Genomic DNA, 18,894 nt, shown 5'->3' on the forward strand with positions numbered 1-18,894 from the left:
GGTGTCGGGATGCACATCACGGTGGAGGTGGCTGCGTCCTCATTTTTCATTTCTCCTTCTGCCGCCGTTTGTGCTGATGCTGAATTCCAGTTGCAGGTCTCCCCTTCCCTTCGCACCCATCGGGCTGCTTTCCTCCCTTTCCTCATAGGTGCTGGCATCTTTACAGGGGTCACCGCTGGTGCCTCCGGCCTTGGGACTTCCATCGACTTTTACTACAAACTTGCTCAAGAAATCAATGATTACATGGAGCGGGTTGCAGACTCACTCAGGTCACTCCAGACCCAACTCTCCAGCCTGGCGGCGGTCGCCCTCCTGAACCGGTGAGCCCTAGACCTGCTCACAGCCAAAAAAGGTGGGACCTGTCTCTTCCTCCAAGAAGAATCTTGCTACTACATAAACCAGTCTGGGATCGTCGCCACCAAGGTCTGTGAGCTCCGGGGATTGCATACAGAACCGCTGTGAGGAGCTCGCCTCCTGGGGGTTTGGCTCTTAGTCCTGGACTTCCTGGCTCCTCCCTTGCTCTCCATTTTCCTCCTTACTGCCATCGGCCCATGCATCTTTGCTGCCCTTGTCCGCTTCATTGAAGGTGCCGTCTTCCATCTGACCACCGCCCACGTCCTTGCCCTGTGGGGCTGTCGCCTTCTCAGCTTAGATGATGATCTTCAGGGTTCCCCTTCCGATCATCAACAGGGGGGAATATGTTGGGACGGTTTTTTCCTGCAGGCCCCGCTAGGAGCTCCATCCCCCTTTTATTGGAGCTGTCTCCAGCGGGCACCATAGTTAGAGGCCTCCCCGTCAAAACAATGTTGAGCGATCACAGCTGCTAGGGACGGACCTCCCCGGCACCCCGGACAGATTTCCCTCCAACCCAGAGGCCTAACCCTATAAAACAAAGCGCCCGACCCCAGTAAGTGCTTAGTGTTTGGGAATAATCCCGCTGAGCCCTCCGGTGTAATAAAGCTGTGTTCTCCCTGATCTCTGCGTGCCGCTTGAGTCTTGTCATTTTTCCGCAACAACATGACTTCCAGCAGTCACTTATTAATATTCTAAGATTATACCGAAACTAATGTTAATCCTTTTTTAAAAGGAAACGTATTTCCCCCTTCATTTTTCCTGTTAGGGAAATCTCTAAGAAATGAGAACCATGGCTTCTCTAGTATCATCAGGACCATTGTATGAACGCCCATACAGTGGGCATTATAACCGGTATGCCAGTGGCTCTCAAAACTATGTGCTCAGCCCAAACTTATTTCCTACGTCTCATACCCAATAATCTGGTGCATAGAGGAGTCATCTAAATGTCTCACAAAAAATATCAACTCACTCAACATGTCCAACTAAACTGAACTCATCAACTGAACCTTCAACAAATATATTACCCTTTTATGTCACTTTTTAAAGAAAAGGCAACGTTCTCCTAGTTGACCAATTCAGAAATGTGGAATTCATTCAAGATCACTGCTTCTCAAACTTTTTGGCCTCAGGACCCTTTTACACTGTTGAAGAGTATTGACAACCCTGTGGGCACAGGGAATTGATTTTCCCTCTACCCTTCTAGGTTTTTTGCTGAGACTGCCCTGTAATAAAAAGACAGACTGACAGGAGACATTTTTGTAACTAAGGGGCCTCACAAAGATATGAGACCTGAGGGCAGCCAGGCAGATAAGGAAGGGGATAAGGGCCTGGGGCTTCAAAAGGAAGGGAGGCAATTCACAGCAAGATGAAGAGGAAATGTATGGCAAGCACATGTTTGCCCTGCCATCACATAAGTCTCACAGATATAAAGAATTATCCCTAGTAATAACTCTCTTCCTGATACAGGACCCCTTTCTAATTTCTTTTAGGCAGTTAAGGGAAAGGATAAAAGCTTTTCTCGAGTCTGTCAGGTCTCTGTTACCTTCAGCTCCACATGCCAAAGTGGCATATTTTGGGGTGGCACATTCTGCTGTCCTTGAACCTCAAACAATTTTTTAAGTGAGTCATATGTATTGACATTTGCATATTAAAAATTAAGACAGAAATTTCAAAACTATTATTCTAAAATAACAATAAGCACATTACATGTTAATATAAATAACTTATTTTTTAAAGAAAATTAGCAATATTTAGTGAGAGAAGTGACATTTTTCACATGTTTACAAATCTTTATTTTCTGGCTTAATGAAGACAGTGGCCTTCTCATGTCTGCTTCTGCATGTAACCTATTGTAAACTATTGTTGGGATGAAGTATGTGAAGCAAATCTGGCCTCACACAGACCTGTAATTAGAAAAGGGAGGACCATGCATACTGCCTGTAAGGTTCCAATGCCCCAAGAGTCCTGAGACCTCGCTTTGAGAAGTGTTGTTTTACATATCTTTGCACATGCCACCCTCCAACCTGCCATGAAACCAAAATCCTAATCTTATCAATTCTATATTTGAAAAATCTTTCCTGTCTGTCCTGTCTTCTGCATCTTTATTAACATTCCTTACGTTCAGATCAAATTATCTCTCATGTGGAGTCTCAAAATACCTTCCCATCTGGTATCTGTATTTAACCCGACTCTTGCAATCTGATTTCCATTCTGTCTTCTGAATGACAGAATGCAAATATGACCATGTCACTCCCCAATTCAAATTATTTAATTGTTCTTTGTCATTTATAGGATCAAGTCTAAACTTGTCTTTAGCATGGCATGTTAGGCCATGCACATTCAGGCCTCTACCTACCTCTCCAATAATTTGTGGTGTAGTCATATAGAATGTGAGTGAAAAGCCACAATAAACTTTTTCATGCTTTTGTATCTTTGTGTACGTTCCTTATACCCATAATGCCCTTTCTGTCCTTTGTCCACTTAATGAAATCTTACTCATACCTCAAGATTTAACTCAGGTACAATTACCTAATACTACAACCCCTTCCATTCTTCATGCCAGAATTGGGTGGCTTTTGGTATCTCTAGTTGAACAGGAGTAGAGAAGACATGTATTAACACTTCACAAAATGCTTATCAAATATGATACGCTCAATTAAGGTTTAACTTTCTTACTATGGTGTGGAAATCCCTGCTATTTTTTTGTCCCTTACTATTAGCATTAAATGCTTGTGAAGCTGCTTTCACAGTTATCTAAGGTAAATTTGAGGGGAGGAGGGAAAAGGTTAATATAATACAATATTTTATAAATGCTGCTTTAATCCAGTTCCGAAGTCACGCCTAAAAACTTTCAGTTCTCCTTCACTAAGTTTGCTAAGCCCCTGCCCCAACCATCCTTTTCATCAGGCTTCCACACTCCGGAGCTAGGTATCAGGGAAGTTGGGACAGCCTCTATGCTCAGGAACCTGGGAAAGCGTTGAGTTTAGCCATTCCACAAGAAGCCTGGAAAACTTAGCTAACCCCACCTCCACTTGCCACACTTGAACTGCCCCTTGTTACCCTGTCCCAGGTGCAATTCCCTGTGTGGCAGCCTTGTCTACTTTGTAACTAAGTAACAAAGAGTTCTGTCTTTCATCTAAGATTAGTTTGTTCTATCCCACCATCAAAAGAATCTTTAAATTTTATAAAAATGTAATCCACAGTCTCAATTCTTAGAACAGTCCTACTGAAAGATTTCCAAACAGAATTGAGTAACAGTTTTTACAGATTTAGTAAAACAACAACAACAAACATTACTTCCTATAGTTAGTGACAATATGTAAAGAGAACAAGAGAACTGCAATTGATATTTTACTGGAAAACCATATTCTTTTCAAGAGCTCACTCAGATATTTTCAAAATAATTTAATCATTAGTTGTACTCATTTGATGACTCTAAGGGTACACTTAATTCCTGCCTTTCATGCAATCTGTAACAAGGCTGAATAGTTCAAAGTCTCTTATTTGCAAAGCTAGAAAGTATTTAAGCCATGTTTATAACCATAAATGGGTTTAAGTATTGCCAGTAAAGTTAATAAAAATATTTTTATGTAAAAAAAATCACTTAAGAAAGAGGTATGCTGGTAACTAAGTCAAAATGCATTAAATGTTGGAAATCTTCATTAATATAGATTCTCACCCTAATTTGTTAACTAATAATAACCCAATAAGAAGTGCAATGAAATCCACTGTCGATCAAAGGGTACTAATTTTTCACCTGCTTAAAAATCATTTTTGATGATTGTAAATGCAGATTACTGGACCATTCTACAGGTGGGACTCAGAAATCTGCATTTTCAACCAGCCTTCAAATTGATTTCCACGTACTCTAAAGTTTATGCGTGTTTCTAAAAAAAAAAAAAAAAGTTGGGGGAGGGTAGATATTTTGTGTGACATCCTTGTCAACGCACCCTTTCATGAATTCCCAAATCAATTCAGTTCACAGATTCTCATAGTGCCTGCCTTCTCCCCAAGGGATCCTAGGAATTTCAAAAATATAGATTTGGCCAGTCAAACCATCTTGCTGGCTGCCCAGCACGCGTTTTTCTGAAAATAATACATATAATGAGGAGAAATAGTAATGACAACTCCCATTATTGAATATGTATTCAATGGTACAAGTTTTGTGTTTTTCATACGTCATCTTATTTTCAAAAGTCTAGGAAGTCTTGTAGCTAATAATATCCTCATTTAGTACTTGAAGAAAGTAGGGTTTGTAGGGGTTAAGTAACTTGTTTAGGGTTACACAACCAGTTACTGGTCGGCCTGGATTAAAACACATGTTTTTGCTTCAAATGCCCATGCTTTTTCCACACTGCTATTGATTATGAAAATTAAATCCATCATTAGGGAGAAAAAAGAAAGAAAAAGAAAAAAATATTCCCATGTCCCTAAAATCCTCAGTTTCTTGCATAATAGCTAAAGCATCACTTAATCTTTTAGGACTCCCCTACTGCCTTCACTCCACATTCTCTCTGCTTTTTCAGAGTCTCAGCTCAGTCCTGGTAAGGTCCGTGGTAAATTCTTCCACCTCTGGTACATTATCAACTATGTTATCAACTCCCTAAATTACACTAAAATCAAACACACAAATGCTCTACCTTAAGCTCCAATTTCATCATACAGTAGCTACTGGCCATACATGCTTATTTCAATGCAATTTGTTTAATATTTTAATTAAATTTAAATTGAACAAAATAAATAATTCAGTTGCCTGGTCGCACATCAATGGCTATATTGGCTAGTGGATACTGTATTGGATAGTGCAAATATACAACATTCCTATTTGGCAGCACTGCCTGAATGTACAGGTAAAAGGAAGTTTTACATTGGAGGGATTAGTACCTTTGATGTGGAAACAAAAAATTTCTATATATTTACAGACTTATTTTCATATACTTAAAAAGTCTTAAGCCACTGATGTTTTCATGTTTATACTTAAAATTATAATTTTTTCTCACTCCTTACAAAGAGTATATTATAAAGTGTTTTGAAAGGTTTTGATGGTAGTAATCTGCTTATTACACTGATTAATCATTCCTGAATGTACAAGTTCTAAAGGAGAAATTGATTGTTTTTCAATACACACAAGTATTTTCATAAAATTAATTTTTACCTTTACAACCATATAGATCCAAGCAGTTAAGACTGTTGGGTGCAATTCTCCATGGTGTTTGTACGTGTCTTGTGACAGCATTTGTCCTAGACTATTGTTTCAAGTACATCTGTATAGCAAACAGCCTCGGAAGACAGAACTCCCTCCAGGGCAGAGGACAAACTTGTTTCCTGAGCAGGTTAAGATACTATCTCTCTTTGGGGCAAAGTTTGGTCAGGTTTTCTAAAATTCCCCTTTCAAAGTCTGGGAGGTTCCCAAGCTTGCGGTTGTTCAGCTGTGACACAAACTCACTGTGTGAGCAGCACCCACGTGGTCTGCCACACATCTCCCTCTTGAGTCTTGGGGAGCTGGCGTCAGTGAAGCTCATGCTGCCTGCTGGGCCATGACTAAGAAAGTCCTGTCTCTAACCCAGAACTGTGACATTCTGCCAGCCTCCATGAAACTGACTGGCTCATGTGTAGGCTTGCAAATTGGATAAAATCTCAGATTTTACACAGTTCTTGAGAAAATAAGACCAGACCTAGTAGGTATGTGTCGAGGAGCAGCCTACAACTCAGAATGTGGGAAAGAGGCAGAGCAGTCAAAAGGTGGGAATTGAGGCATGGGAGGTGGAGAAGTCGGGGAACAAAACACACCATTTTATTTTGTGAGAACTTCTAATACATTTCATTATTGGGCAGTTAAACCCGGACCTCAAAATAGAGGATATGGATTAATATTAACTTGGTCAAAAACCAAACCAAACTGAAGACACAGGTTCTTTGGAATAAAGTGAATAAATAACTAGCTTTGTAATCTTCACCTAGTTTTCCCTCACCATTATCAGTTCTAAAAGACTCCATATTAGAAATTATCCCACTGATTGGTGGAACTGCTTTCCTCATTCTAAAGACACCACTCCCTTGTTCTTGCCTTCCCAATCCTAAATAAGTAAAGAAAACTTTTAGCAAAATAGATTAAAACTGGTCTGTCTCACTCTCTCCCATCCCCCCAACCTTGCCCCACCCCATCCGTCCCTCACCCCCACACTCCCTACACCCCCTCCATACACACCCTGATTTGGAGGGTGTATGACGAGTGCCCATGAAGACAGGAAACATCACTTCACAGATAATAGCCAAAAGACAACCAATTGAGCTGCTAACTTTATTTGGTGACAGTATTAAATCACATGGCATATTTCTGAGTCCATTCTTGAGCTAGTCTGTTGTACTGCTGCCTGTCCTTTGTGTAGAACTTCACAATTTTTGGAGCCAAAGGATCCTCTGGGCTGGGGTCGCACAACAGGGTGTATATGGTCAACAGTATTTTGGAAATGGTCAGTGTGGGCAACCACTCAGGTCCAAGGATGTCCAGACTGACGCTTCTGCTTCTGTTAATGTTCGGATGGTAAATTTGCATGGTGAATGTGATCTTGGGTGGTTTGTAGGGGTAATTGGGTGGAAACTGGATCTTTAGGAAGAAGACCCCTCCCTGGTAGGGGCTGTCGTTGGGTCTCTTTATAGTAGCCTGCCAGTGGAACATGTCTTCCCCCACTGGCCCTGCTGAGCACTGGGGAGGGAGGGTGAAAGGTCGAGGAGCTCCTTATAGATGTGCTTTAGGGCCATCATCTGTGACCCATGGCCAATCCTTGTCACAACACCCGGTGACAGGTAGAAGACCTCAGCAGAGATCACAGGGTGGGGGGAGCAGCAACTGACCGAATCCACTGGTGGTTGGGCTGAGGGCCGGCTTAGGGGCTGAAAGGGGCATCCGGAGAAGGGGACAGCGGCAGAGAGAGGGACTGAGGGGGAGGGCAGTTGGAAGGTCGACTGGACCTGATAGGGTACTGGACACCTCTGGCCCGCAGCTGCGGCCAACTCTGAGTTGTCCTGAGCCTCAGACACCACCGCTCAGAGGCCTGGCTGCCTTAGTGCCACACTTCCTGGAAACACAACTGCTGGTGACACCGCTGCTCCAGTTCTAGGCTGGCTGTCCTGGCGCTCACCCCTTCCACTGACATTGAGGCCCCAGAGAGAGGAGGGTATCTGCTCTGTGAGGTCACAGGGGCCGTGCTGATCACACAGGCATAGTATCACCAAGGGTGTGTCCCTCGGGGTTGCGGGGCGTGGGCTAGGGTTTAGGGTAGAGGGGTGAGAGAGTGGAGGGGGTGGTGAGGAGGAATTGGAGGTGGGGACAGTATAGAGAGAGGGCAGGGAATGGAGGAGAGAGGGTGGAGGGTTTGGGAGGAAGGACCAGATTGGGGTATTGAATGGGGCAGAGGGCAGGAGGCATGGAAGGGGGTGAAGGGGGTGGGGTGGCGGAGGTTGGAGGTGGGAGTGAGCCCAGGCTGCCTGGCTAACTCAGTGCTCACGCTGTGGCTAGGCAAGTTGGGTCACAGGCACCACCCACTGCTGAGAGTTATATGAATAAATAGGAACAGTTCAATGAATTCCTGCCAACCCTCACTCACCCAGATTCACCAGCCCTTACCACTTTACCTCATTGGCCCTTTGGCCTTAACCTAATTTCTCTTCCATTTTCGCTCTGGTTCTCTCTCTCTCTCTCTCTCTCTCTCTCTCTCTCTCTCTCTCTCTCTCGACACACACACACACACACACACACACACACACACACACACACACACACTAAGCTACATGCATTATGGCCCTTTACTCCCAGATACTTTCATGTGTGTTTCCTAAAAGAGACATTCTCTTACATAATCAACTTTAGTAAATTTAACATGGTAACATACTTTTATCACTTTTGAAGTAACATTTTATAACATTTTCATAAATTTTATATGAAAAATTAAAGCCTTCATAGATTAAATTTGGAGCTAAAACCAATTTAATTTTTGAATAATTGACTGGAAAAGATGTAGGAAGGAAGGAAAAGAAACCCATAGTCTATCAGGTATCTATTAAACAGTGAATTTAATATTGATACAATACTTTAATATCTGTATTCCAGTTTCATCAACATATTCCAGTTTTGTCAATTGACAAATACTGTCCCTAAAACTTATTTAGAAACCTTCCCAGTACAGGATCCAATCTCAGATCAGGTGTACTGCCTTTAGTTGTTCTGTCTAGTCTCCTTGAGTCTGGAGCATTGCCACAGCCTCTCTGTGTTTTTTACAACAGTGAAATCCAGAGAATGCAGAGCATCTGGTCCCCTACCACTCATTCACACTGACCAGTCTTAAAAACTGTGACTTCTATAGTAAACCAGACAATACATGAGAGAGGAAGAAGCAAAAAGGGAAAAGAAAGACTGCGCCGATTTGTATTCTGAATGCTGTAGTAAAGTTACAAATATTTTATGATTGTGTTATACTAAGACATGTTCTTCCCTGCTTTTTGTAAAATGAATGGACTTATTTCACTCACAGGAAGTTTATATTTCCTAGTCCTGTCTGAAAAGTTGAGAAGCTGACAAATCTTTTGCGGCAATGATTACATTTCCCAAGAAGCTAAGTAAGAAATGGAAGCTCATATTTGATGGATTAATTGATTCTGAATTTAGATTAAGATGCATCTATCTATCTATCTATCTATCTATCTATCTATCTATCTATCATCTAATTTTATATCTCTCTCTCTCTCTATATATATATATCTATGAATATATATCTATGAATATATCTATATCATCTATATCTATATACATTTTAATCTGAAAGCAGAATTAATTTGTGTGTGTATTTTCACCAGTGAAATAAATATTATTTGAGTAAAACTGTTAATGTGCAGTAATTTACAGATTTACACCTTCTTTTTTAGTATCTCACAGCTGCTATACAAAGTAACACAAACTGAGTGGCTTTCAACAACAGGAATTTATTTTCTCATAGTTCTTTAGGCAAGAAATCTGAAATCAAGGGGTTATCAGGCTGCTGCTCTCTCTTGAAGGCTCTAGGGAAGAATCTGCCCTTGCCTCCTCCTAGCTTTGGTGGTTCCTGGCAATCCTTGTTGCCCTTTGGTTTGTGGCTGCATCATTTCAGTCTCTGCCTCAATCTTCATGTGGACTTCTTCCCCGTCTGTGATTCTGTCTCCAGATCTCCCTCTCCTATTAAGAACACCAGTCTTTGGGTTTAGTGCCAACCCAAATCCAGGATGATCTCATCTCAACTTGATTACATCTGCAAAGACTATATTTCCAAGCAAGGTCACATTCTGAGGCTCCAGGTAGACATAATTTGGGGAGAATACTTCTCAACCCAGTAGAGCCTGCCCTTTGCCTCTCAAAAGTCACATCTGTCCCATGTGCAAAATAAATTCAGCCCATTCTAACTTTCCCAAGAGTCTTAATCCATCCTGGTATTAACACTAAGTCCAAAATCTCATCTAAATATCATCAACCCAAAATTTCCAAGTCTCATGATTTAAATACTCCAAATCAGGTATAAGTTAGATTTGGGGTCTGATTTACCTTGAGGCAAAATGTCTCTTTATCTGTGGACCTGTGAAACAGAAAACAAGTTATGTGTTTTTTAAAACAAAACAAAACAAAAGACAATGTTTTGGAGTAGAATTAACCCCTGGTCATTCACAGAATACAAAAGAATTTACAAGATTCTACAAGAGTATCCAGAGAAAAGATTTATTGAAAGTTAGGGGGTGGGGGGAGAGAGAGAGAGAGAGAGAGAGACTGGCAAAAGTTTAGCCAAGGCAGAGTCTGATGGGGGACAGCTGCACCGATGAGAAGGAGTGCGGGGGTTTTATATTTTTCTAAGCAGGATGTAGAGTGCTTGTCAGCATGCAGGGGGGCTGCCGTTACAATTGTCTTCTCCTGGGAACTGTCCTGTTCCAATCTATGATGGATGTCAGCTTCCAGGGGGTTGCTGTTGTGACTGGGAACTGTTCTGTTCCCACCTGTGATGGATGTAAGGTGCTTGTCAGCTTGTAGATGCAGTGCTGGCCAGGGGAGTCAGAGCCAAGCAGTTAATGTTTAAGCTTGCTCCTGCCAGCTTACAAGCTTGCTTCTGTTAACTCCTTGACAGTCCCATCTTGCCAGCTCATAAGCCCGCTCCTGTTTACTCTTTACTTGGCTCATCCAAAAAGAAAAAAAAAAGAAAACTGATGGAGCAGGCAGGTATGGGATAGACATTTTCATTATGAAAAGGAGAAATAAAGGAGCCACTGGTCTCAGACAAATTTGAAACTCAGAAGGAAAAAGCACATTAGTTTCCATGGCCTGAAAATTATCCTCTTTGCCTCAATCCATCCTCTGGGCCCAAGGAGACTATGTCAGTCCCTGCCTATTTCTGTCTTTCTAGCTTCTCTGCCTCTACATTCACGGCTCTGTCTTTGTACTGATTCTTTTTCTTTAAGGACAGCTCATGTTTGTATCTGAGTAGATCTAGAACTATCAGTCTGTTTCTCACATGTAGAATACCTGAGCCTTTCTACGTTTCATCCTGTTTCTGTCCCCTTTGATTCGAGCTTGCAGTTCTCCAGATATAACAGTCTTAAAAACCTTGTCAGACTTCTACATATGTCAAGGGGATCCATGCCATTACACCACAGAATTCTGCAGATCCTTCCTAGATAACCTCACCTTTATTCTTGGCTTCTACTGACATGATTGATTGGATCCAGGAGTCATACACCTAATTTTTTTTTAGCAAAAGCTTTTACTGTTATACATTTGGCCCAGAGCATGCTATCTGGACATGCTAAGAATTTTTCAAATCATGAAGTTCTGAGTCTTTTTGGCTTAACACTTGTATCCTCAATTTATCTCATTCTTCTCATATTTTAATATAAGTAGCAAGGAGAAACCAGGCTGCACATTCCACACTTTGCTTGGAAATCTCAGCTTAATGTCTAAGTTCGTCATTTACAAGTTCTACTTTCCAACCAACAGCAGGGCACAAACTAAGCCACACTTTTGCCAATTTACAATCAGGATTGCGTTTCCTTCAGTGTCCAATAACTGGCTCCGCATTTCTTTCAAAAAGCTCAACAGAAACTCCTTTAACATCATATTTCAACCAACATTCTGTTCGTGATGATATATGTATTCTCGAACATGATAGAAGCTTCCTTTACCATACTCTTCTTTCCATCCATATTTCAATGGTATTTTCAACACAATCTAAGTTTTTTCTATCATGTTCCTCAAAATTCTTCTAGCTTCTACTCATTATGCAATTCCAAAGTCAAGTCCACAATTTTACGTTATTGTTATAGCAACACCCCAATGCCCAGTACTAAAAACTATATTAATCAGGGTTCTCCAGAGAAACAAAAGCAAATATGAGACGTGATATAGACATAGATATATAGATGATATAGATACAATGTTTAATTTTCTGTGTCAACATGACTGAACCATGAAGTAACCAGACATTTGGACATTTGGACAAACATTATTTATTTTGGGTGTGTCTGTGAGGATGTTTCTGGATGGGATTAACATTTAAATCAGCAAACTGAATAAAGCAGATTATTCTTTCTAATATGCATCGGCCTCATCCAATCAGTTGAAAGCCCGAATGGAACAAAAAGGTTGACTCTCCTGTAAGTAAGAAGGGACAAACCTTGCTTCTTTGCTTTTGACCTGGGGCTTTTTTTTCTCTAACTTTGGATTCATACTGAAACACTGGCTCTTTCTGGTTCTTAAGCTTGCTGGTATTCAGACTGGAACTGTATCATCAGCTCTCCTGGAGCTCTAGATTGGTGACTGCAGATGTCAGGAGTTGTCAGCCTCCATAATCAGGTGAGCCAATTCTTTATTATAAATCTCTCTTTCTCTCTCATTCTCTCTCTTTCTTTCTCTTGAAATATACATATATATTATATATATTATATATATATATATATAAAATTTACCTGGTACCTCATTTCTAGCTATGAAAGAAAAATTACAAGGCATACCAATAGGCAAAAAACTGACTTTGTAGAGACAGATAAAGCATCAGAACCAGACATGGCAAAGGTATTAGAATTATCAGATTGGAATTTTACAACAACCATCATTAACATGCTAAGGATTACTAATGAAAAAGTACACAACATGCAAAAAGATATGGGCAATGTTTGCAGAGAGAAAGAATCCCTAAATAGGAACCAAAAGGACATGCAAAAAATTAAAAAAAAACTGTGTAACAGAAATGAAGAATGCCTTTGATGGGCTCAGTGGTAAAGAGAAGAAGGTTGAGGAAAGAATCTCGAAGCTAAAAGATATGAAAATAAGATCCTTAAAAACAAAAAAGCAAAGATTACAAAAATTGAAAACAACACAACAGAATATCCAAGAACTGTGGGACAAATGCACACTGTGTAACATATATGTAATGGGAATAGCAGAAGGAGAAGAAAAATAAATATTTGAAACAATAATTGAGAATTTCTCCATATTAATGTCAGACACCAAATCACTGATCCAGGAAACTCAGAGAACATCAAGCAGGACAAATGCCAAAATAACTACATCTACTCATATCATTTTCACATTAAAGAAAATCAAAGATTTTTTTTTAAAGTTCTAGAAGAAGTCACCAGATTGAAAAAACCTTAACTATCAAGGGACAAAGATAAGAATTACATCTGACTTCTGCTCGGTAACCATGAAAGCAAGAAGAGAGTGGAATGAAATATTTAATGTGTTGAAAGAAAAGAAATCCTTAACCTAGAATTTTGTAACCTGCAAAATTATTCTTCAAAAGTTAAGGAAAAAGAAAGATTTTCCCAGAGAAATAAAAATTAAGGGAATTTGTTAGCCTTGCCCTGCAAGAAATGTTAAAAGAAATTCTTTAGAGAGAAGAAATATAATATAGGTCAGAAACTTACAATACACAAAGCAGGAAGTGCATCAAAGAGAGGAAAAAGTGATGGTAAAATAAAAACATTATTTTTTCTTATTAATTGAGCCAACAGATGACAGATAATACTGTTCAAAATATTAATGCCAGCAATGTATTTAAATCTCTCTCTCTCTCTCTCCATATATATGGAATATATATATATATATATATATATATATATATATATATATATATGTATAACACACACACACACACACACACACACACACACACACACACTGGGGGTGCCAAAAAAATGTATACAAGTGGACATTTTGGTCAATGTTGCTCAAGCAGTAATTTGCCATAATCAGAAATGTGTGGATGCTGATGGTAACCACTTTGAGCACCTCTTGTAATTGTAGAAGTCAAACGTGGCTTGTATTCATCTTTTTTTATTGGTGTATATTGAGTATTACAATTTTAATTTTTTTTCCTTTCTTAAAATGTGTATACATTTTTTGGAGATATATATATATATATATATATATATATATATATATATATATATAATCTACCTATCTATAATATACATATATATATATATATATATATATATATATATATATATATGTAAAATCTATCTATCTATAATCTGAATGGAATGAATGAAGTGATATAAGATAGGGGACAGGACAGAAGGGAAGAATTAGAATTAGAATTATTTTTTATAAGGTACTCACATTATGCACAAAATGGTATAGTGTTCTTTGAAAGTGCACTTGGATTAGCAGAAAATGTATATTATGAACGCTAGGGAAACCACAAAAATATATTTAAAAAAAAGTATAACCAACTTGCTAAAAAAGGAGATAAAATGGGATTCCATAAAATGTTCAATTAAAACCATAACACACAGAAAAAGAGTGGAAGATAAAATTATCATAAAGGAACAAGGGCAACAAATAGAAAATGTAATGAATATGGTAGATATTCATCCAACTGGATCAATGATCACTATGATTTATGGTGATGGAAGGAGAATTGACTCTGGGTGGTGAACACACAATTTGATATATAGATGATGTATTACAGAATAGTACACTTGAAACCTATGTATTTTTTGTTTTTAATTGGGGAATATTGGAGAACAGTGTATTTCTCCAGGACCCATCAGCTCCATTTCAAGTCATTGCTTTCAATCTAGTTGTGGAGGGTGCAGCTCAGCTCCAGGTCAAGTCGCCGTCCTCAATCCAGTTGAGGAGGGCGCAGCTCACCGGCTTATATGGGAATCGAACCAGTGCCATGATCACTGTGCTCCAACCACTGAGCTAACTAGCCACATACCAGTGGCTCAGCTCCAAGCCCAAGCTGCCGCCTGTCACTGGCCCATGTGGGAATTGAACCAGCGACCTTGATGTACGAGCACTGTGCTCCAAACATTGAGCCCACTGATTGCCCAATCTATGTAATTTTACTAATCTTTGCCATCCAATACATTTTAATTTTAATAATATATAAAAATTAAATAAAGCCAACTAAGTTCAAATTATAAAAAGTCACTTTGCACATCCATGATCTAAATGCACCAATTAAAATACAGAGATTTGGTGAATCAAAAAGCAAGACCCCATTATATATTGTCTAAAAGAAACCAACTTTAAGTATAAAATCACATGTAGTTTAAAAGTAAATGGATAAAGAAAAATACATGATGTTAACATTAATCAAAAGAAAGCAGGAGTAGCTATATTAATTTCAGGCAGAGCAGACTTCAAATCAAGGAAAGCTATCAGGGATAAAGAGTATTACATAATAATAAAGAGGTCAATTCTCTGAGAAGATATAATAATCTTTAACATGTATGCACCTAACAACAGTGTACCAGACTACATGAGGCAAAAGCGATAGAACTGCAAGAAGAAATAGAGAAATACACTATGATCGTTGGAGACTTCAACACCTATCTACCAGAAATGGATAGATCCAGCAGGCAGATAATTAGTAAGGACATAGTTGAACTCAACAATGTCATCAATCAATTGGATATAATTGACATCTATGGACTACTTCATTCAAGCACAACAAAATACACATTCTTCCACATTCACACAGGGCAAACCCTAAGACAGACCACATTCTGGGTAATAAAAAACACCTTAAAAAATTTAAAAGAATAGAAACCATATAATGTCTGCTCTCAGACCACAATGGAATTAAATTAGAAATCAATAACAGAAAGATAAATGGAATTTCCCAAATGTTTAGCAATTTAAATATTACATTCTTAAGTAACACAAGGGTCAAAGAAGAAATCTCAAAAGAAATTAGAAAATATTTTAGGTAGATTAACGTGAAAACACAACTTATCAGAATTTGTTCAATGCAGCAAAATCAGTACTTAGAGAAAAATTTGTAGTATTTAATGCAGATATTAGAAACAAAGAAAGATCTAAAATCATTAATCTAAGTTACCTTAGGAAACAAAACAAGGGAATAAATCAAATCCAAAATTAGCAGAAGAAAAGTTAATAAGAATTAGAGAAGAAATCAATGAAATTGAAAACAGGAAATTGAATTATGTCATAAAAATGGTGGTGTGAGGTTAGCCTCTTGAAATCTCCCCTGGAATTTACAACAAATTGAACAACTATAATTCCACAAAGGATTTCCTGTGCAGGAGACATACAAGACTAAGAGGGGCACAACTGAAATCATCTAGAGGTGGGCAAATTGGGCGAGCCAGGAGGAGGGAAGCAGGAAGTACGGAGACATGGCCCATGCAGGTGCAGGACACAGACTGGAGCACAGAGCTCCGAGCTCCCTGCATTCCGAAACTACCGCAATCATGGGAGAGGGAAGAATTCAGACTGCTAGTGCTCTGCTTGTGACCCACAGTCCTGCCTCAGGGATCAGCATATAACATAGCTGAACCCAACGCTCATGGCAGAGACCTCGGAGCAAAGACTGAGGGAAGAAGTGTGAAAGTGGCAGTTTAAGCCCTCACTGCCCAGCAGAGGACAGAAGGCACAGGCACGGAACCTAGCCACCCCCTTCCCATCCTCCCAGAGCTCGCCCCACTCCCACCCTCCCAGTGCTAGAAGCGGAACACTAGCAGTGTCAAATCAAAATAAGTGAATATTTGCACTTCTGAGAACTGTGGCCTGCAACCATGGATTTGCAGCCAAACAAGCACTGGAGAAGGGGACGGAGCCTTGGGTGAAGGACTGGCTGTGCTGGTGGTTGCCACCATTGCTGTGGGCCACCTCTCACAACCCACACTACCCCAGGTACCACCTATCTGGGTGGAACCCTGCAAGAGTAAAGAGAGCCGCGGAAATACACAGGCTCTGAAACTGGTGCAGGAAGAGCTCTGGAACTTCAGAAGCTCTCCACATCCCCCCATGGAGGTGGTGCCTTGTGATGCATGTGACCTATTTGCAGAGGAGAAGCCCACCTTCCAGGGAATCACCCCACTGTGTGAGAAGCTCGAAAAGTGAAGAGAAAATATAACACTACAATGTGACAGAGAATAAAATGCTACAGTTGGAGAAAAAAATAAAACATTCTACGAACACCTACAGCAAAACAAAAGAAAGACCTCTTCCTATCAACCTGTTGCAGAACCCACTCCTGTAGATGCCTAGGAAGAGAAATAATAATTCATTAATTGCCATGGATAACCAAGGTAAAAGACAGCTCAGAAAAAAAATGAAAAGTCTCCAGAAAATGAACTTAAAGACATGGAAATATGTGACTTAAATGACAGAGAATTCAAGATTGCAGTTCTTAAAAAACTCAAAGAGATGCAAGAAAACACAGACAGGCAGTTTGATGAACTCAGAAACACAATCAAAGAACAAAATGAACAATTTACCAAAGATTGAAATTTTAAAAAAGAACCAGGAATTTTTAGAGGTTAAGAACTCAATTAAAGAAATGAAGAATGAAATAGCCAGCTTAGGTAATAGAGTTGACCAGATGGAGGAAAGAATCAGTGACATCAGATAGAAATCTGGAAATGACACAAATCGAAGAAGACAAAGACTTGAAAGTTAAAAGAATTGAAAGATCTCTACTGGAACTTCCTGACTTCATCAGAAAGAGCAATATAAAAATAATGAGCATACCAGAAGGAGAAGAAAAGGAGAAGGAAACAGAGAGTATATTAAAATGAACAGTTGATGAGAACTTCCAAACTTGTGGAAAGAACTAGATATTTGAATCCAAGAAGCAAATAGAACACCTAATTACCTCAACCCCAACAGGCCTTCACCAAGGAACATTGTATTGAAGCTGTCAAAAATTAAAGACAAAGAAAGAATCCTCAAGGCATCCAGGGAAAAGAAGATGATAACTTACAAAGGAAAGCCCATTAGATTATTATCAGGTTTTTCAGCAGATACTCTACAAGCCAGGAGGGAGTGGAATCAAATATTCAAACGATTGAAAGAGAAAAATTATGAACCAAGATTAATGTATCCAGCAAACATATCCTTTAGATATGATGGAGGAATAAAGACATTTCCAGACACACAGAAGTTGAGGGACTTTTCTAACATACGAGCTGAACTACAAGAATTACTGAAGGAGACTATTCGACCTGAAACAAAAAAGTAAAATAATACAAAACCATGAGTAGTATCATGAACAGACAGAAGCAGGAAATGGCAATCTCTACACCAAATAGGACACTATACACTTAAACATAACATACAGGGTAAAGAAGGAAAAAAAAAAAAACACTTAAAAAAAAGAGGGAAAAGACAACTTGTTACTGCAGTACAGAAATCAACTCATAGCACAAATAGGGGTGATTTGTTTTGAAACAAAAACATGAAAGGGAAGAGAGTAAGGTCTGAACTGGCACTAGGGGATGGAGAAAGTAAGCATACTGAAAAAAAATGGGATACTCTAAATATGAAACTTTCTTTTACATAAATTTAATGGTAATCACTCAGAAAAAAACAACAAAAAAACCAAACACCCAGAACTGAAATATATAACATAAAAATAGAAATAGAGGGAAAAGTCATAAAATACCACCACAGTGAAATAATAGACAACAACAAAAAGGCAAAGAAACAATGGAGACACAGTCCTACCAGAAAACCAGAGATAGAATGATAGGAAATTCTCATATATCAATAATCATGCTGAATGTAAATGGACAGACCTCACCAATGAAAAGGTACAGAATAGCAGATTGGATCAAAAAACTAAACAAAACCATATGCTGACTCCAAGAGACACATCTCAGCTATAAGGATAAATATGGACTCAAAGTGGAAGGGTTGAAACTGACCCCCCAAGCAAATGGTATTCCAAGGAAAGCAAGTGTAGTCATACTAATATCAGATGAAACAGACTTCAGGATAAAAAAGGTAACAAGAGACAAAGATGGACATTTCATAATGATAAAGGGGACTATACAACAAGAAGACATAACAGTCATCAATATTTATGCCCCCAATCAGGGAGCACTGAAGTATACAAAGCAACTACTAACAGAACTAAAGGGAGAAATTGACCAAAACACAATTATAGTAGGGGACCTAAATACATCATTGACAGCTATGGATAGATCATCCAAACAGAAAATAAATAAATAGCAGCCCTAAATGACACATTGGATGAAATGGACATAATT

At 39.2% G+C, this 18,894-nt stretch overlaps 1 pseudogene; it reads right to left on the reverse strand.

The window, feature by feature from the left end:
* Nucleotides 1-6,676: 6,676 nt before the first annotated feature.
* LOC109437393 (ubiquitin-conjugating enzyme E2 D2) lies at nucleotides 6,677-7,116 on the reverse strand (annotated as a pseudogene).
* Nucleotides 7,117-18,894: the final 11,778 nt, after the last annotated feature.

Source organism: Rhinolophus sinicus, chromosome X, assembly GCF_036562045.2.
Source record: "Rhinolophus sinicus isolate RSC01 chromosome X, ASM3656204v1, whole genome shotgun sequence".
Taxonomy (NCBI): Eukaryota; Metazoa; Chordata; class Mammalia; order Chiroptera; family Rhinolophidae; genus Rhinolophus; species Rhinolophus sinicus.